The sequence below is a fragment of the Carassius gibelio genome, chromosome B13 (assembly GCF_023724105.1).
Source record: "Carassius gibelio isolate Cgi1373 ecotype wild population from Czech Republic chromosome B13, carGib1.2-hapl.c, whole genome shotgun sequence".
Classification (NCBI taxonomy): Eukaryota; Metazoa; Chordata; class Actinopteri; order Cypriniformes; family Cyprinidae; genus Carassius; species Carassius gibelio.
The window spans coordinates 44,815-66,174 of record NC_068408.1 but is presented as its reverse complement, the minus strand read 5'-3'; the positions used below and the strand labels follow the sequence as shown (position 1 = coordinate 66,174).

At 40.5% G+C, this 21,360-nt stretch overlaps 1 long non-coding RNA gene across 1 annotated transcript; it reads right to left on the bottom strand.

Moving 5' to 3' along the window:
- Window positions 1-2,376: 2,376 nt before the first annotated feature.
- Window positions 2,377-8,958, bottom strand: LOC127969943 (uncharacterized). Its single transcript, XR_008156431.1, has 2 exons — window positions 8,552-8,958; window positions 2,377-3,399 (listed from the first exon to the last, which is right to left on the bottom strand). It is a non-coding gene; the product is annotated as an uncharacterized LOC127969943 (long non-coding RNA).
- Window positions 8,959-21,360: the final 12,402 nt, after the last annotated feature.

The window sequence follows — 21,360 nt, the reverse complement described above, 5'->3', positions numbered from 1 at the left end:
CCGACTAGGCTTGTAAACCGCTGGGTCTGTGACGGTTAAGTTTAGGGTGTGGTTTGGTTCAGCCTTAAATTTAGCTGTGTTAGAATTAAACCGGCTAGGTTTTTAAACCGCTGGGTCTGTGACGGTTAAGTTTAGGGTGTGGTTTGGTTCAGCCTTAAATTTAGCAGTACTCACCAGACCACAGCTCGAAATTCAGAGTCCGACGATCCCGACCCAGCATCGCGTTCCGCCATGAAGTCCTGTTTCAGCCAGACTGCCTTGTCCCAAAGACGGTAAGTGTCATCGTTAGACTATAAACACTGGGTCTATGATGGTTAAGTTTAGGGTGTGTTTTAGTTCAGCCTTAAATTTAGCTGTGTTAGAATTAAACCGGCTAGGTTTTTAAACCGCTGGGTCTGTGACGGTTAAGTTTAGGGTGTGGTTTGGTTCAGCCTTAAATTTAGCAGTACTCACCAGACCACAGCTCGAAATTCAGAGTCCGACGATCCCGACCCAGCATCGCGTTCCGTCATGAAGTCCAGTTTCAGCCAGACTGCCATGTTATCGAAGACGGTTAATGTCATAGTTAAATTATAATCGTTGGGTCTGTGATGGTTAAGTTTAGGGGTGTGGTTTGGTCCAGCCTTAAAAATAGCAGTCCTCGAGTTGAACCGGCTAGGTTTTTAAATGCTGCGGTTATGGTGGTTAGGTTTAGAGCGCGGTTTGGTCCATCGATAGATTTAACAGTACCCGAGTAGAACCGGTTAGGTTTTTGAAGGCTGCGAGTAGATGTGAGAACACGCCAAGAAGTTTTGTTTCAGGCAAATGCCATGTTTCAAGGACGATATTTGTTATAGTAGGACGTTTTGGTCATTATTCTTTCCTGCTCCCCCAAAACAGTTAGAGTGAGGGAAATGTTCAAGACAACCTCTTCAGTAGTGTACCTCAGGATCATCGGGTGTTTCGGCCGTTAAACACTATACACCCTCACGCTGAGGCCGGCTCGCTTGGACGATCAGCCCCAAGCGCGTGTCTTGTATCCAATTGCTATTTGGGCCTGACCAGATCCACAATTGCATGGTTGGGGTCTGGATTGAGTTAAAAGGGGTTTTTCACTTAAACCAGTGATTAGGAGAGATGTTAATTTGATTCTGTTGATTTGAAATTATTTGGAGTGCATGTTAGAGCGACTGAAAAAAACATATGTACTCTGCTGTATAATAAACCAAAGTAGGTCTGAAATATCGAAAACTTGGCCTAGAATACTCCTAAAAGGTCGAAGGTTGAGACTGGCGGATGCGGGGCATCAAGCTTCTACCAGACCTCCCTCCTAAAAGTTATGGCAAACCAATCAGACATCACCCTCACACAAGGGTAACCGCTGGATGCGACAACTTCTGAGAGAGAAAGATGTTGCAATAGCCTTCTATTTGTGTGTTTTTGCATACACTGTTACAGGGTGGTGAGTTCAAAATTATCAAAATATTTTTTGAGATTAGACCCATCTTGTGCTCCTCCAAATATGTCGGACACGACCGTACAGCTTTCTTAGGTTTTTATCACTGATAAATAGCTCTTTTTAGCATTTAAAGTCAGCTTCTTTGACAGCTAATTAAATATGCGGATTCCTGCTCCAATAACGTTTCAAGGCCTATTTTTCTGGGGATTTAAATAGCATTTTAATTAATTTAAAGCCTGGATTCTGATCTCTGTCACTTAATTGTTCTGTAGGTAATATTAATTCACTTACGTTAGCGTGCTAATGCTAATATTACTCTATTAATCATTAACACATTACTAATTAAGGTTTAATAGTTACCTCTTGAAGTGAATCAGAAGGCATTAAAACGGTTGGCTCCACGTACTTCCTATATTTTGAAAGTAAGTTTTATCAAGCTCAATAAGTATCAAAATTGCTGCTCCAAACACATTTCTAGGCTTACTCCCAGGGGGTTTTAGATACACTCTTCCTATTTGAAAATTAGTTATCCAATACCTCTTTCTTTATCTTTCTGTTAGTAATATCAGTATTTTAAAGTTAGTCGGAAGAAAAATAGGAAAAGATCTTTCAGCTTACCACTAAAGGTATGAGTATGTTAAAATTAACATGTCCATAATATCATACATATAAATATAAATCTAAAAATAAAAAATAAAAAACAAATATTAAGACTATAAAAATATATAAAGATATAAAAACCCCCGGAAAGAAAACCATTAAAGGTCCAAGAGTTTCAATTTAAAGCAAACCAGGAGGTGACTAGGCCTGTCTGGGCCATGCACCTCCCACCAAGCCTGTCTGGGCTTGGGTTTGCCCCCCTGTCCCGCCTCTTCCTCCTCCCCTGGCGGAGAAAAGGAGAACCGGGAAGGAGTGATCCAATTAAAAGATTCAATGTGTTTTTTTTTTTTTTTTTTTTTTTTTTTTTTTTTAATTTTTTTTTATTTTTTTTTTTATTTTTTTATTTTTTTTTTATTTTTTTAAAACGCTGGGTCAGTGATGGCTAGATACAGTGTGTGGTTTAGTTAAGCCTTAAATTTAGCAGTGTTTTGAGTTCAACCGGCTAGGTTTTTAAACCGCTGGGTCTGTGACGATTAAGTTAGAGTGTGGTTTGGTTCAGCCATAAATTTAGCGGTACTCACCAGACCACAGCTCGGAATTCAGAGTCCGACGATCGCGACCCAGCATCGCGTTCCGCCATGAAGTCCTGTTTCAGCCAGACTGCCTTGTCCCCAAGGACGGTAAGTGTCATCGTTAGACTATAATCACTGGGTCTATGATGGTTAAGTTTAGGGTGTGTTTTAGTTCAGCCTTAAATTTAGCTGTGTTAGAATTAAACCGGCTAGGTTTTTAAACCGCTGGGTCTGTGACGGTTAAGTTTAGGGTGTGGTTTGGTTCAGCCTTAAATGAAGCGGTACTCACCAGACCACAGCTCGAAATTCAGAGTCCGACGATCCGGACCCCGCATCGCTTTCCGCCATGAAGTCCTGTTTCAGCCAGACTGCCATGTCCCAAAGACGGTAAGTGTCATCGTTAGACTATAATCACTGGGTCTATGATGGTTAAGTTTAGGGTGTGTTTTAGTTCAGCCTTAAATTTAGCTGTATTAGAATTAAACCGGCTAGGTTTTTAAACCGCTGGGTCTGTGACTGTTAAGTTTAGGGTGTGCTTTAGTTCAGCCTTAAATTTAGCTGTGTTAGAATTAAACCGGCTAGGTTTTTAAACCGCTGGGTCTGTGACGGTTAAGTTTAGGGTGTGATTTGGTTCAGCCTTAAATTTAGCAGTACTCACCAGACCACAGCTCAAAATTCAGAGTCCGACGATCCCGACCCAGCATCGCGTTCCGCCATGAAGTCCTGTTTCAGCCAGACTGCCTTGTCCCAAAGACGGTAAGTGTCATCGTTAGACTGCAATCACTGGGTCTGTGATGGTTAAGTTTAAGGTGTGTTATAATTCAGCCTTAAAATTAGCAGTACTTGAGTTGAGCCAGCAAGTTTTCCGATAGCTGCATCTGTGATGGCTAAGGTTAGGGTGTGGGTTAATTCAGCCTTAAATTTAACAGTGCTCGAGTTGAGCCAGCAAGTTTTCCGATGGTTGCGTCTGTGATGGTTAAGGTTTAGCTCGGCCTTAAATTTCACAGTACTCGAGTCGAATCGGCAAGGTTTTCAATCGTTGAGGTTATGGCGGTTAGGTTTACAGCGCAGGTTTGGTTCAGCATTATAATTAAATCTGATTAGATGTGAGAACACGAAGTTCTTTACGGAACTTGTTCCAGATCGGCGAACCAGACCGCAGCTCGAAAGCTGCAGTCCGATAATCCCGACCCAGCATCGTGCTCTGCCAAGAAAGTTTTGTTTCAGCCAAACAGTCATGTTTCAAAGACCATACTTGTTACAGGAAGGCATTGTTTGCTGTTATTCTTTCCTGCTCCCTCAACGTATTTAGAGTGAGGGAAATATTCAAGACAGTCTCTTCAGTAGAAAACTGAAGGATCATCGTGTTTTTCGGCCTTAAAACACTAAGTGTGCAAATTTGCTGCTTCAAACACGTTTCTAGTCTTACTTTCATGGGGTTTTATGTATACTTTTCTTAGTTTAAAATTACTTAAAATATAAAACACATATATATATATATATTGTGAAATAAATATCAAAATCTTTAAAGTTTACTATTAAAAGGTATCATATGTTAAAACGAGTATTTTGATAATATCCTAAAAAATTAAATAAGCTAACAGATGACTATTTAAAGATATTGGTACATTGAAGTTAGCATGCTAATAATATAGATCAAAAATAGAAAAAAACTGTAAATATTAAATAGAATGAACTATTTAACAGATTTATATTTAAAGGTACCAGTATGTTAAAATTAGCATGTTAATAATCATGTACCTAAAAATATAATATGTAAAGATAATAATAATAATAATAATAATAAATAAATAAATAAAATACAAAAACCCTTCAAAAGATTACTACTCAAGGTTTAAGAGTTTCAATTTAAAGCAAACCAGGAGGTGACTAGGCCTGTCTGGGCCACACACCTCCCACCAAGCCTGTCTGGGCCTGGGTTTGCCCCCCTGTCCCATCTCCTCCTCTCCCAATGGCGGAGAAAAGGAGGCACGGGAAGGAGTGATTCAATCAAAGATATTCAATTAGAACAATGACAGAGGCCCATAATAGGATCTTTTACGTAAGATGGTATGTCTAATCCGATGGCTCTGGCTTGGGTTAGGTTTGGAAAAGTACAACAGCTCCCCCCAACCTAGCCCTCGTCTAGGCCGGTTTGGGATAGGGAGACTGAGGGAAAGGTGCACGGGCCCACGCTTGTCAGACTATACCATATCGCATGAGATCATCTCCGGTCTAGGAGCTGTGCTTGTCTAAGCATTGGGCCTAAAAAAGTGAAAGTTATGTTTTTGGTTAAATTTAGGCTCTGAATTTTTTCACCCTTAAGTTTCACAGTGCTCTAGTTGAACCGGCTGGGTTCATAATTGCTGAGGTTATGGCGGTTAGCTTGAGAGTGCAGTTTGTTCCAGCACTCAATCTAGATCTAAGTAGATATGAGAACACAAAGTTCTTGACTGAACTTGTTCCAGATCGGCGAACCAGACCACAACTCGAAGGTCGCAGACCGGTAATCCCGACCCAGCATCGTGCTCTGCCAAAAAGTATTGTTTCAGCCAGACTGCCATGTTATCAAAGACGGTTAATGTCATAGTTAAATTATAATCATTGGGTCTGTGATTGTTAAGTTTAGGGATGTGTTTTAGTTCAGCCTTAAATTTAGCTGTGTTAGAATTACACCGACTAGGCTTGTAAACCGCTGGGTCTGTGACGGTTAAGTTTAGGGTGTGGTTTGGTTCAGCCTTAAATTTAGCTGTGTTAGAATTAAACCGGCTAGGTTTTTAAACCGCTGGGTCTGTGACGGTTAAGTTTAGGGTGTGGTTTGGTTCAGCCTTAAATTTAGCAGTACTCACCAGACCACAGCTCGAAATTCAGAGTCCGACGATCCCGACCCAGCATCGCGTTCCGCCATGAAGTCCTGTTTCAGCCAGACTGCCTTGTCCCAAAGACGGTAAGTGTCATCGTTAGACTATAAACACTGGGTCTATGATGGTTAAGTTTAGGGTGTGTTTTAGTTCAGCCTTAAATTTAGCTGTGTTAGAATTAAACCGGCTAGGTTTTTAAACCGCTGGGTCTGTGACGGTTAAGTTTAGGGTGTGGTTTGGTTCAGCCTTAAATTTAGCAGTACTCACCAGACCACAGCTCGAAATTCAGAGTCCGACGATCCCGACCCAGCATCGCGTTCCGTCATGAAGTCCAGTTTCAGCCAGACTGCCATGTTATCAAAGACGGTTAATGTCATAGTTAAATTATAATCGTTGGGTCTGTGATGGTTAAGTTTAGGGGTGTGGTTTGGTCCAGCCTTAAAAATAGCAGTCCTCGAGTTGAACCGGCTAGGTTTTTAAATGCTGCGGTTATGGTGGTTAGGTTTAGAGCGCGGTTTGGTCCATCGATAGATTTAACAGTACCCGAGTAGAACCGGTTAGGTTTTTGAAGGCTGCGAGTAGATGTGAGAACACGCCAAGAAGTTTTGTTTCAGGCAAATGCCATGTTTCAAGGACGATATTTGTTATAGTAGGACGTTTTGGTCATTATTCTTTCCTGCTCCCCCAAAACAGTTAGAGTGAGGGAAATGTTCAAGACAACCTCTTCAGTAGTGTACCTCAGGATCATCGGGTGTTTCGGCCGTTAAACACTATACACCCTCACGCTGAGGCCGGCTCGCTTGGACGATCAGCCCCAAGCGCGTGTCTTGTATCCAATTGCTATTTGGGCCTGACCAGATCCACAATTGCATGGTTGGGGTCTGGATTGAGTTAAAAGGGGTTTTTCACTTAAACCAGTGATTAGGAGAGATGTTAATTTGATTCTGTTGATTTGAAATTATTTGGAGTGCATGTTAGAGCGACTGAAAAAAACATATGTACTCTGCTGTATAATAAACCAAAGTAGGTCTGAAATATCGAAAACTTGGCCTAGAATACTCCTAAAAGGTCGAAGGTTGAGACTGGCGGATGCGGGGCATCAAGCTTCTACCAGACCTCCCTCCTAAAAGTTATGGCAAACCAATCAGACATCACCCTCACACAAGGGTAACCGCTGGATGCGACAACTTCTGAGAGAGAAAGATGTTGCAATAGCCTTCTATTTGTGTGTTTTTGCATACACTGTTACAGGGTGGTGAGTTCAAAATTATCAAAATATTTTTTGAGATTAGACCCATCTTGTGCTCCTCCAAATATGTCGGACACGACCGTACAGCTTTCTTAGGTTTTTATCACTGATAAATAGCTCTTTTTAGCATTTAAAGTCAGCTTCTTTGACAGCTAATTAAATATGCGGATTCCTGCTCCAATAACGTTTCAAGGCCTATTTTTCTGGGGATTTAAATAGCATTTTAATTAATTTAAAGCCTGGATTCTGATCTCTGTCACTTAATTGTTCTGTAGGTAATATTAATTCACTTACGTTAGCGTGCTAATGCTAATATTACTCTATTAATCATTAACACATTACTAATTAAGGTTTAATAGTTACCTCTTGAAGTGAATCAGAAGGCATTAAAACGGTTGGCTCCACGTACTTCCTATATTTTGAAAGTAAGTTTTATCAAGCTCAATAAGTATCAAAATTGCTGCTCCAAACACATTTCTAGGCTTACTCCCAGGGGGTTTTAGATACACTCTTCCTATTTGAAAATTAGTTATCCAATACCTCTTTCTTTATCTTTCTGTTAGTAATATCAGTATTTTAAAGTTAGTCGGAAGAAAAATAGGAAAAGATCTTTCAGCTTACCACTAAAGGTATGAGTATGTTAAAATTAACATGTCCATAATATCATACATATAAATATAAATCTAAAAATAAAAAATAAAAAACAAATATTAAGACTATAAAAATATATAAAGATATAAAAACCCCCGGAAAGAAAACCATTAAAGGTCCAAGAGTTTCAATTTAAAGCAAACCAGGAGGTGACTAGGCCTGTCTGGGCCATGCACCTCCCACCAAGCCTGTCTGGGCTTGGGTTTGCCCCCCTGTCCCGCCTCTTCCTCCTCCCCTGGCGGAGAAAAGGAGAACCGGGAAGGAGTGATCCAATTAAAAGATTCAATGTGTTTTTTTTTTTTGTTTTTTTTTTTTTTTTTTTTATTTTTTTTTATTTTTTTTTTTTTATTTTTTTTTTTTTTTATTTTTTTAAAACGCTGGGTCAGTGATGGCTAGATACAGTGTGTGGTTTAGTTAAGCCTTAAATTTAGCAGTGTTTTGAGTTCAACCGGCTAGGTTTTTAAACCGCTGGGTCTGTGACGATTAAGTTAGAGTGTGGTTTGGTTCAGCCATAAATTTAGCGGTACTCACCAGACCACAGCTCGGAATTCAGAGTCCGACGATCGCGACCCAGCATCGCGTTCCGCCATGAAGTCCTGTTTCAGCCAGACTGCCTTGTCCCCAAGGACGGTAAGTGTCATCGTTAGACTATAATCACTGGGTCTATGATGGTTAAGTTTAGGGTGTGTTTTAGTTCAGCCTTAAATTTAGCTGTGTTAGAATTAAACCGGCTAGGTTTTTAAACCGCTGGGTCTGTGACGGTTAAGTTTAGGGTGTGGTTTGGTTCAGCCTTAAATGAAGCGGTACTCACCAGACCACAGCTCGAAATTCAGAGTCCGACGATCCGGACCCCGCATCGCTTTCCGCCATGAAGTCCTGTTTCAGCCAGACTGCCATGTCCCAAAGACGGTAAGTGTCATCGTTAGACTATAATCACTGGGTCTATGATGGTTAAGTTTAGGGTGTGTTTTAGTTCAGCCTTAAATTTAGCTGTATTAGAATTAAACCGGCTAGGTTTTTAAACCGCTGGGTCTGTGACTGTTAAGTTTAGGGTGTGCTTTAGTTCAGCCTTAAATTTAGCTGTGTTAGAATTAAACCGGCTAGGTTTTTAAACCGCTGGGTCTGTGACGGTTAAGTTTAGGGTGTGATTTGGTTCAGCCTTAAATTTAGCAGTACTCACCAGACCACAGCTCAAAATTCAGAGTCCGACGATCCCGACCCAGCATCGCGTTCCGCCATGAAGTCCTGTTTCAGCCAGACTGCCTTGTCCCAAAGACGGTAAGTGTCATCGTTAGACTGCAATCACTGGGTCTGTGATGGTTAAGTTTAAGGTGTGTTATAATTCAGCCTTAAAATTAGCAGTACTTGAGTTGAGCCAGCAAGTTTTCCGATAGCTGCATCTGTGATGGCTAAGGTTAGGGTGTGGGTTAATTCAGCCTTAAATTTAACAGTGCTCGAGTTGAGCCAGCAAGTTTTCCGATGGTTGCGTCTGTGATGGTTAAGGTTTAGCTCGGCCTTAAATTTCACAGTACTCGAGTCGAATCGGCAAGGTTTTCAATCGTTGAGGTTATGGCGGTTAGGTTTACAGCGCAGGTTTGGTTCAGCATTATAATTAAATCTGATTAGATGTGAGAACACGAAGTTCTTTACGGAACTTGTTCCAGATCGGCGAACCAGACCGCAGCTCGAAAGCTGCAGTCCGATAATCCCGACCCAGCATCGTGCTCTGCCAAGAAAGTTTTGTTTCAGCCAAACAGTCATGTTTCAAAGACCATACTTGTTACAGGAAGGCATTGTTTGCTGTTATTCTTTCCTGCTCCCTCAACGTATTTAGAGTGAGGGAAATATTCAAGACAGTCTCTTCAGTAGAAAACTGAAGGATCATCGTGTTTTTCGGCCTTAAAACACTAAGTGTGCAAATTTGCTGCTTCAAACACGTTTCTAGTCTTACTTTCATGGGGTTTTATGTATACTTTTCTTAGTTTAAAATTACTTAAAATATAAAACACATATATATATATATATTGTGAAATAAATATCAAAATCTTTAAAGTTTACTATTAAAAGGTATCATATGTTAAAACGAGTATTTTGATAATATCCTAAAAAATTAAATAAGCTAACAGATGACTATTTAAAGATATTGGTACATTGAAGTTAGCATGCTAATAATATAGATCAAAAATAGAAAAAAACTGTAAATATTAAATAGAATGAACTATTTAACAGATTTATATTTAAAGGTACCAGTATGTTAAAATTAGCATGTTAATAATCATGTACCTAAAAATATAATATGTAAAGATAATAATAATAATAATAATAATAAATAAATAAATAAAATACAAAAACCCTTCAAAAGATTACTACTCAAGGTTTAAGAGTTTCAATTTAAAGCAAACCAGGAGGTGACTAGGCCTGTCTGGGCCACACACCTCCCACCAAGCCTGTCTGGGCCTGGGTTTGCCCCCCTGTCCCATCTCCTCCTCTCCCAATGGCGGAGAAAAGGAGGCACGGGAAGGAGTGATTCAATCAAAGATATTCAATTAGAACAATGACAGAGGCCCATAATAGGATCTTTTACGTAAGATGGTATGTCTAATCCGATGGCTCTGGCTTGGGTTAGGTTTGGAAAAGTACAACAGCTCCCCCCAACCTAGCCCTCGTCTAGGCCGGTTTGGGATAGGGAGACTGAGGGAAAGGTGCACGGGCCCACGCTTGTCAGACTATACCATATCGCATGAGATCATCTCCGGTCTAGGAGCTGTGCTTGTCTAAGCATTGGGCCTAAAAAAGTGAAAGTTATGTTTTTGGTTAAATTTAGGCTCTGAATTTTTTCACCCTTAAGTTTCACAGTGCTCTAGTTGAACCGGCTGGGTTCATAATTGCTGAGGTTATGGCGGTTAGCTTGAGAGTGCAGTTTGTTCCAGCACTCAATCTAGATCTAAGTAGATATGAGAACACAAAGTTCTTGACTGAACTTGTTCCAGATCGGCGAACCAGACCACAACTCGAAGGTCGCAGACCGGTAATCCCGACCCAGCATCGTGCTCTGCCAAAAAGTATTGTTTCAGCCAGACTGCCATGTTATCAAAGACGGTTAATGTCATAGTTAAATTATAATCATTGGGTCTGTGATTGTTAAGTTTAGGGATGTGTTTTAGTTCAGCCTTAAATTTAGCTGTGTTAGAATTACACCGACTAGGCTTGTAAACCGCTGGGTCTGTGACGGTTAAGTTTAGGGTGTGGTTTGGTTCAGCCTTAAATTTAGCTGTGTTAGAATTAAACCGGCTAGGTTTTTAAACCGCTGGGTCTGTGACGGTTAAGTTTAGGGTGTGGTTTGGTTCAGCCTTAAATTTAGCAGTACTCACCAGACCACAGCTCGAAATTCAGAGTCCGACGATCCCGACCCAGCATCGCGTTCCGCCATGAAGTCCTGTTTCAGCCAGACTGCCTTGTCCCAAAGACGGTAAGTGTCATCGTTAGACTATAAACACTGGGTCTATGATGGTTAAGTTTAGGGTGTGTTTTAGTTCAGCCTTAAATTTAGCTGTGTTAGAATTAAACCGGCTAGGTTTTTAAACCGCTGGGTCTGTGACGGTTAAGTTTAGGGTGTGGTTTGGTTCAGCCTTAAATTTAGCAGTACTCACCAGACCACAGCTCGAAATTCAGAGTCCGACGATCCCGACCCAGCATCGCGTTCCGTCATGAAGTCCAGTTTCAGCCAGACTGCCATGTTATCAAAGACGGTTAATGTCATAGTTAAATTATAATCGTTGGGTCTGTGATGGTTAAGTTTAGGGGTGTGGTTTGGTCCAGCCTTAAAAATAGCAGTCCTCGAGTTGAACCGGCTAGGTTTTTAAATGCTGCGGTTATGGTGGTTAGGTTTAGAGCGCGGTTTGGTCCATCGATAGATTTAACAGTACCCGAGTAGAACCGGTTAGGTTTTTGAAGGCTGCGAGTAGATGTGAGAACACGCCAAGAAGTTTTGTTTCAGGCAAATGCCATGTTTCAAGGACGATATTTGTTATAGTAGGACGTTTTGGTCATTATTCTTTCCTGCTCCCCCAAAACAGTTAGAGTGAGGGAAATGTTCAAGACAACCTCTTCAGTAGTGTACCTCAGGATCATCGGGTGTTTCGGCCGTTAAACACTATACACCCTCACGCTGAGGCCGGCTCGCTTGGACGATCAGCCCCAAGCGCGTGTCTTGTATCCAATTGCTATTTGGGCCTGACCAGATCCACAATTGCATGGTTGGGGTCTGGATTGAGTTAAAAGGGGTTTTTCACTTAAACCAGTGATTAGGAGAGATGTTAATTTGATTCTGTTGATTTGAAATTATTTGGAGTGCATGTTAGAGCGACTGAAAAAAACATATGTACTCTGCTGTATAATAAACCAAAGTAGGTCTGAAATATCGAAAACTTGGCCTAGAATACTCCTAAAAGGTCGAAGGTTGAGACTGGCGGATGCGGGGCATCAAGCTTCTACCAGACCTCCCTCCTAAAAGTTATGGCAAACCAATCAGACATCACCCTCACACAAGGGTAACCGCTGGATGCGACAACTTCTGAGAGAGAAAGATGTTGCAATAGCCTTCTATTTGTGTGTTTTTGCATACACTGTTACAGGGTGGTGAGTTCAAAATTATCAAAATATTTTTTGAGATTAGACCCATCTTGTGCTCCTCCAAATATGTCGGACACGACCGTACAGCTTTCTTAGGTTTTTATCACTGATAAATAGCTCTTTTTAGCATTTAAAGTCAGCTTCTTTGACAGCTAATTAAATATGCGGATTCCTGCTCCAATAACGTTTCAAGGCCTATTTTTCTGGGGATTTAAATAGCATTTTAATTAATTTAAAGCCTGGATTCTGATCTCTGTCACTTAATTGTTCTGTAGGTAATATTAATTCACTTACGTTAGCGTGCTAATGCTAATATTACTCTATTAATCATTAACACATTACTAATTAAGGTTTAATAGTTACCTCTTGAAGTGAATCAGAAGGCATTAAAACGGTTGGCTCCACGTACTTCCTATATTTTGAAAGTAAGTTTTATCAAGCTCAATAAGTATCAAAATTGCTGCTCCAAACACATTTCTAGGCTTACTCCCAGGGGGTTTTAGATACACTCTTCCTATTTGAAAATTAGTTATCCAATACCTCTTTCTTTATCTTTCTGTTAGTAATATCAGTATTTTAAAGTTAGTCGGAAGAAAAATAGGAAAAGATCTTTCAGCTTACCACTAAAGGTATGAGTATGTTAAAATTAACATGTCCATAATATCATACATATAAATATAAATCTAAAAATAAAAAATAAAAAACAAATATTAAGACTATAAAAATATATAAAGATATAAAAACCCCCGGAAAGAAAACCATTAAAGGTCCAAGAGTTTCAATTTAAAGCAAACCAGGAGGTGACTAGGCCTGTCTGGGCCATGCACCTCCCACCAAGCCTGTCTGGGCTTGGGTTTGCCCCCCTGTCCCGCCTCTTCCTCCTCCCCTGGCGGAGAAAAGGAGAACCGGGAAGGAGTGATCCAATTAAAAGATTCAATGTGTTTTTTTTTTTTGTTTTTTTTTTTGTTTTTTTTATTTTTTTTTATTTTTTTTTATTTTTTTTTGTTTTTTTTTATTTTTTTAAAACGCTGGGTCAGTGATGGCTAGATACAGTGTGTGGTTTAGTTAAGCCTTAAATTTAGCAGTGTTTTGAGTTCAACCGGCTAGGTTTTTAAACCGCTGGGTCTGTGACGATTAAGTTAGAGTGTGGTTTGGTTCAGCCATAAATTTAGCGGTACTCACCAGACCACAGCTCGGAATTCAGAGTCCGACGATCGCGACCCAGCATCGCGTTCCGCCATGAAGTCCTGTTTCAGCCAGACTGCCTTGTCCCCAAGGACGGTAAGTGTCATCGTTAGACTATAATCACTGGGTCTATGATGGTTAAGTTTAGGGTGTGTTTTAGTTCAGCCTTAAATTTAGCTGTGTTAGAATTAAACCGGCTAGGTTTTTAAACCGCTGGGTCTGTGACGGTTAAGTTTAGGGTGTGGTTTGGTTCAGCCTTAAATGAAGCGGTACTCACCAGACCACAGCTCGAAATTCAGAGTCCGACGATCCGGACCCCGCATCGCTTTCCGCCATGAAGTCCTGTTTCAGCCAGACTGCCATGTCCCAAAGACGGTAAGTGTCATCGTTAGACTATAATCACTGGGTCTATGATGGTTAAGTTTAGGGTGTGTTTTAGTTCAGCCTTAAATTTAGCTGTATTAGAATTAAACCGGCTAGGTTTTTAAACCGCTGGGTCTGTGACTGTTAAGTTTAGGGTGTGCTTTAGTTCAGCCTTAAATTTAGCTGTGTTAGAATTAAACCGGCTAGGTTTTTAAACCGCTGGGTCTGTGACGGTTAAGTTTAGGGTGTGATTTGGTTCAGCCTTAAATTTAGCAGTACTCACCAGACCACAGCTCAAAATTCAGAGTCCGACGATCCCGACCCAGCATCGCGTTCCGCCATGAAGTCCTGTTTCAGCCAGACTGCCTTGTCCCAAAGACGGTAAGTGTCATCGTTAGACTGCAATCACTGGGTCTGTGATGGTTAAGTTTAAGGTGTGTTATAATTCAGCCTTAAAATTAGCAGTACTTGAGTTGAGCCAGCAAGTTTTCCGATAGCTGCATCTGTGATGGCTAAGGTTAGGGTGTGGGTTAATTCAGCCTTAAATTTAACAGTGCTCGAGTTGAGCCAGCAAGTTTTCCGATGGTTGCGTCTGTGATGGTTAAGGTTTAGCTCGGCCTTAAATTTCACAGTACTCGAGTCGAATCGGCAAGGTTTTCAATCGTTGAGGTTATGGCGGTTAGGTTTACAGCGCAGGTTTGGTTCAGCATTATAATTAAATCTGATTAGATGTGAGAACACGAAGTTCTTTACGGAACTTGTTCCAGATCGGCGAACCAGACCGCAGCTCGAAAGCTGCAGTCCGATAATCCCGACCCAGCATCGTGCTCTGCCAAGAAAGTTTTGTTTCAGCCAAACAGTCATGTTTCAAAGACCATACTTGTTACAGGAAGGCATTGTTTGCTGTTATTCTTTCCTGCTCCCTCAACGTATTTAGAGTGAGGGAAATATTCAAGACAGTCTCTTCAGTAGAAAACTGAAGGATCATCGTGTTTTTCGGCCTTAAAACACTAAGTGTGCAAATTTGCTGCTTCAAACACGTTTCTAGTCTTACTTTCATGGGGTTTTATGTATACTTTTCTTAGTTTAAAATTACTTAAAATATAAAACACATATATATATATATATTGTGAAATAAATATCAAAATCTTTAAAGTTTACTATTAAAAGGTATCATATGTTAAAACGAGTATTTTGATAATATCCTAAAAAATTAAATAAGCTAACAGATGACTATTTAAAGATATTGGTACATTGAAGTTAGCATGCTAATAATATAGATCAAAAATAGAAAAAAACTGTAAATATTAAATAGAATGAACTATTTAACAGATTTATATTTAAAGGTACCAGTATGTTAAAATTAGCATGTTAATAATCATGTACCTAAAAATATAATATGTAAAGATAATAATAATAATAATAATAATAAATAAATAAATAAAATACAAAAACCCTTCAAAAGATTACTACTCAAGGTTTAAGAGTTTCAATTTAAAGCAAACCAGGAGGTGACTAGGCCTGTCTGGGCCACACACCTCCCACCAAGCCTGTCTGGGCCTGGGTTTGCCCCCCTGTCCCATCTCCTCCTCTCCCAATGGCGGAGAAAAGGAGGCACGGGAAGGAGTGATTCAATCAAAGATATTCAATTAGAACAATGACAGAGGCCCATAATAGGATCTTTTACGTAAGATGGTATGTCTAATCCGATGGCTCTGGCTTGGGTTAGGTTTGGAAAAGTACAACAGCTCCCCCCAACCTAGCCCTCGTCTAGGCCGGTTTGGGATAGGGAGACTGAGGGAAAGGTGCACGGGCCCACGCTTGTCAGACTATACCATATCGCATGAGATCATCTCCGGTCTAGGAGCTGTGCTTGTCTAAGCATTGGGCCTAAAAAAGTGAAAGTTATGTTTTTGGTTAAATTTAGGCTCTGAATTTTTTCACCCTTAAGTTTCACAGTGCTCTAGTTGAACCGGCTGGGTTCATAATTGCTGAGGTTATGGCGGTTAGCTTGAGAGTGCAGTTTGTTCCAGCACTCAATCTAGATCTAAGTAGATATGAGAACACAAAGTTCTTGACTGAACTTGTTCCAGATCGGCGAACCAGACCACAACTCGAAGGTCGCAGACCGGTAATCCCGACCCAGCATCGTGCTCTGCCAAAAAGTATTGTTTCAGCCAGACTGCCATGTTATCAAAGACGGTTAATGTCATAGTTAAATTATAATCATTGGGTCTGTGATTGTTAAGTTTAGGGATGTGTTTTAGTTCAGCCTTAAATTTAGCTGTGTTAGAATTACACCGACTAGGCTTGTAAACCGCTGGGTCTGTGACGGTTAAGTTTAGGGTGTGGTTTGGTTCAGCCTTAAATTTAGCTGTGTTAGAATTAAACCGGCTAGGTTTTTAAACCGCTGGGTCTGTGACGGTTAAGTTTAGGGTGTGGTTTGGTTCAGCCTTAAATTTAGCAGTACTCACCAGACCACAGCTCGAAATTCAGAGTCCGACGATCCCGACCCAGCATCGCGTTCCGCCATGAAGTCCTGTTTCAGCCAGACTGCCTTGTCCCAAAGACGGTAAGTGTCATCGTTAGACTATAAACACTGGGTCTATGATGGTTAAGTTTAGGGTGTGTTTTAGTTCAGCCTTAAATTTAGCTGTGTTAGAATTAAACCGGCTAGGTTTTTAAACCGCTGGGTCTGTGACGGTTAAGTTTAGGGTGTGGTTTGGTTCAGCCTTAAATTTAGCAGTACTCACCAGACCACAGCTCGAAATTCAGAGTCCGACGATCCCGACCCAGCATCGCGTTCCGTCATGAAGTCCAGTTTCAGCCAGACTGCCATGTTATCAAAGACGGTTAATGTCATAGTTAAATTATAATCGTTGGGTCTGTGATGGTTAAGTTTAGGGGTGTGGTTTGGTCCAGCCTTAAAAATAGCAGTCCTCGAGTTGAACCGGCTAGGTTTTTAAATGCTGCGGTTATGGTGGTTAGGTTTAGAGCGCGGTTTGGTCCATCGATAGATTTAACAGTACCCGAGTAGAACCGGTTAGGTTTTTGAAGGCTGCGAGTAGATGTGAGAACACGCCAAGAAGTTTTGTTTCAGGCAAATGCCATGTTTCAAGGACGATATTTGTTATAGTAGGACGTTTTGGTCATTATTCTTTCCTGCTCCCCCAAAACAGTTAGAGTGAGGGAAATGTTCAAGACAACCTCTTCAGTAGTGTACCTCAGGATCATCGGGTGTTTCGGCCGTTAAACACTATACACCCTCACGCTGAGGCCGGCTCGCTTGGACGATCAGCCCCAAGCGCGTGTCTTGTATCCAATTGCTATTTGGGCCTGACCAGATCCACAATTGCATGGTTGGGGTCTGGATTGAGTTAAAAGGGGTTTTTCACTTAAACCAGTGATTAGGAGAGATGTTAATTTGATTCTGTTGATTTGAAATTATTTGGAGTGCATGTTAGAGCGACTGAAAAAAACATATGTACTCTGCTGTATAATAAACCAAAGTAGGTCTGAAATATCGAAAACTTGGCCTAGAATACTCCTAAAAGGTCGAAGGTTGAGACTGGCGGATGCGGGGCATCAAGCTTCTACCAGACCTCCCTCCTAAAAGTTATGGCAAACCAATCAGACATCACCCTCACACAAGGGTAACCGCTGGATGCGACAACTTCTGAGAGAGAAAGATGTTGCAATAGCCTTCTATTTGTGTGTTTTTGCATACACTGTTACAGGGTGGTGAGTTCAAAATTATCAAAATATTTTTTGAGATTAGACCCATCTTGTGCTCCTCCAAATATGTCGGACACGACCGTACAGCTTTCTTAGGTTTTTATCACTGATAAATAGCTCTTTTTAGCATTTAAAGTCAGCTTCTTTGACAGCTAATTAAATATGCGGATTCCTGCTCCAATAACGTTTCAAGGCCTATTTTTCTGGGGATTTAAATAGCATTTTAATTAATTTAAAGCCTGGATTCTGATCTCTGTCACTTAATTGTTCTGTAGGTAATATTAATTCACTTACGTTAGCGTGCTAATGCTAATATTACTCTATTAATCATTAACACATTACTAATTAAGGTTTAATAGTTACCTCTTGAAGTGAATCAGAAGGCATTAAAACGGTTGGCTCCACGTACTTCCTATATTTTGAAAGTAAGTTTTATCAAGCTCAATAAGTATCAAAATTGCTGCTCCAAACACATTTCTAGGCTTACTCCCAGGGGGTTTTAGATACACTCTTCCTATTTGAAAATTAGTTATCCAATACCTCTTTCTTTATCTTTCTGTTAGTAATATCAGTATTTTAAAGTTAGTCGGAAGAAAAATAGGAAAAGATCTTTCAGCTTACCACTAAAGGTATGAGTATGTTAAAATTAACATGTCCATAATATCATACATATAAATATAAATCTAAAAATAAAAAATAAAAAACAAATATTAAGACTATAAAAATATATAAAGATATAAAAACCCCCGGAAAGAAAACCATTAAAGGTCCAAGAGTTTCAATTTAAAGCAAACCAGGAGGTGACTAGGCCTGTCTGGGCCATGCACCTCCCACCAAGCCTGTCTGGGCTTGGGTTTGCCCCCCTGTCCCGCCTCTTCCTCCTCCCCTGGCGGAGAAAAGGAGAACCGGGAAGGAGTGATCCAATTAAAAGATTCAATGTGTTTTTTTTTTTTTTTTTTTTATTTTTTTTTTTTATTTTTTTTTATTTTTTTTTTATTTTTTTATTTTTTTTTTATTTTTTTAAAACGCTGGGTCAGTGATGGCTAGATACAGTGTGTGGTTTAGTTAAGCCTTAAATTTAGCAGTGTTTTGAGTTCAACCGGCTAGGTTTTTAAACCGCTGGGTCTGTGACGATTAAGTTAGAGTGTGGTTTGGTTCAGCCATAAATTTAGCGGTACTCACCAGACCACAGCTCGGAATTCAGAGTCCGACGATCGCGACCCAGCATCGCGTTCCGCCATGAAGTCCTGTTTCAGCCAGACTGCCTTGTCCCCAAGGACGGTAAGTGTCATCGTTAGACTATAATCACTGGGTCTATGATGGTTAAGTTTAGGGTGTGTTTTAGTTCAGCCTTAAATTTAGCTGTGTTAGAATTAAACCGGCTAGGTTTTTAAACCGCTGGGTCTGTGACGGTTAAGTTTAGGGTGTGGTTTGGTTCAGCCTTAAATGAAGCGGTACTCACCAGACCACAGCTCGAAATTCAGAGTCCGACGATCCGGACCCCGCATCGCTTTCCGCCATGAAGTCCTGTTTCAGCCAGACTGCCATGTCCCAAAGACGGTAAGTGTCATCGTTAGACTATAATCACTGGGTCTATGATGGTTAAGTTTAGGGTGTGTTTTAGTTCAGCCTTAAATTTAGCTGTATTAGAATTAAACCGGCTAGGTTTTTAAACCGCTGGGTCTGTGACTGTTAAGTTTAGGGTGTGCTTTAGTTCAGCCTTAAATTTAGCTGTGTTAGAATTAAACCGGCTAGGTTTTTAAACCGCTGGGTCTGTGACGGTTAAGTTTAGGGTGTGATTTGGTTCAGCCTTAAATTTAGCAGTACTCACCAGACCACAGCTCAAAATTCAGAGTCCGACGATCCCGACCCAGCATCGCGTTCCGCCATGAAGTCCTGTTTCAGCCAGACTGCCTTGTCCCAAAGACGGTAAGTGTCATCGTTAGACTGCAATCACTGGGTCTGTGATGGTTAAGTTTAAGGTGTGTTATAATTCAGCCTTAAAATTAGCAGTACTTGAGTTGAGCCAGCAAGTTTTCCGATAGCTGCATCTGTGATGGCTAAGGTTAGGGTGTGGGTTAATTCAGCCTTAAATTTAACAGTGCTCGAGTTGAGCCAGCAAGTTTTCCGATGGTTGCGTCTGTGATGGTTAAGGTTTAGCTCGGCCTTAAATTTCACAGTACTCGAGTCGAATCGGCAAGGTTTTCAATCGTTGAGGTTATGGCGGTTAGGTTTACAGCGCAGGTTTGGTTCAGCATTATAATTAAATCTGATTAGATGTGAGAACACGAAGTTCTTTACGGAACTTGTTCCAGATCGGCGAACCAGACCGCAGCTCGAAAGCTGCAGTCCGATAATCCCGACCCAGCATCGTGCTCTGCCAAGAAAGTTTTGTTTCAGCCAAACAGTCATGTTTCAAAGACCATACTTGTTACAGGAAGGCATTGTTTGCTGTTATTCTTTCCTGCTCCCTCAACGTATTTAGAGTGAGGGAAATATTCAAGACAGTCTCTTCAGTAGAAAACTGAAGGATCATCGTGTTTTTCGGCCTTAAAACACTAAGTGTGCAAATTTGCTGCTTCAAACACGTTTCTAGTCTTACTTTCATGGGGTTTTATGTATACTTTTCTTAGTTTAAAATTACTTAAAATATAAAACACATATATATATATATATTGTGAAATAAATATCAAAATCTTTAAAGTTTACTATTAAAAGGTATCATATGTTAAAACGAGTATTTTGATAATATCCTAAAAAATTAAATAAGCTAACAGATGACTATTTAAAGATATTGGTACATTGAAGTTAGCATGCTAATAATATAGATCAAAAATAGAAAAAAACTGTAAATATTAAATAGAATGAACTATTTAACAGATTTATATTTAAAGGTACCAGTATGTTAAAATTAGCATGTTAATAATCATGTACCTAAAAATATAATATGTAAAGATAATAATAATAATAATAATAATAAATAAATAAATAAAATACAAAAACCCTTCAAAAGATTACTACTCAAGGTTTAAGAGTTTCAATTTAAAGCAAACCAGGAGGTGACTAGGCCTGTCTGGGCCACACACCTCCCACCAAGCCTGTCTGGGCCTGGGTTTGCCCCCCTGTCCCATCTCCTCCTCTCCCAATGGCGGAGAAAAGGAGGCACGGGAAGGAGTGATTCAATCAAAGATATTCAATTAGAACAATGACAGAGGCCCATAATAGGATCTTTTACGTAAGATGGTATGTCTAATCCGATGGCTCTGGCTTGGGTTAGGTTTGGAAAAGTACAACAGCTCCCCCCAACCTAGCCCTCGTCTAGGCCGGTTTGGGATAGGGAGACTGAGGGAAAGGTGCACGGGCCCACGCTTGTCAGACTATACCATATCGCATGAGATCATCTCCGGTCTAGGAGCTGTGCTTGTCTAAGCATTGGGCCTAAAAAAGTGAAAGTTATGTTTTTGGTTAAATTTAGGCTCTGAATTTTTTCACCCTTAAGTTTCACAGTGCTCTAGTTGAACCGGCTGGGTTCATAATTGCTGAGGTTATGGCGGTTAGCTTGAGAGTGCAGTTTGTTCCAGCACTCAATCTAGATCTAAGTAGATATGAGAACACAAAGTTCTTGACTGAACTTGTTCCAGATCGGCGAACCAGACCACAACTCGAAGGTCGCAGACCGGTAATCCCGACCCAGCATCGTGCTCTGCCAAAAAGTATTGTTTCAGCCAGACTGCCATGTTATCAAAGACGGTTAATGTCATAGTTAAATTATAATCATTGGGTCTGTGATTGTTAAGTTTAGGGATGTGTTTTAGTTCAGCCTTAAATTTAGCTGTGTTAGAATTACACCGACTAGGCTTGTAAACCGCTGGGTCTGTGACGGTTAAGTTTAGGGTGTGGTTTGGTTCAGCCTTAAATTTAGCTGTGTTAGAATTAAACCGGCTAGGTTTTTAAACCGCTGGGTCTGTGACGGTTAAGTTTAGGGTGTGGTTTGGTTCAGCCTTAAATTTAGCAGTACTCACCAGACCACAGCTCGAAATTCAGAGTCCGACGATCCCGACCCAGCATCGCGTT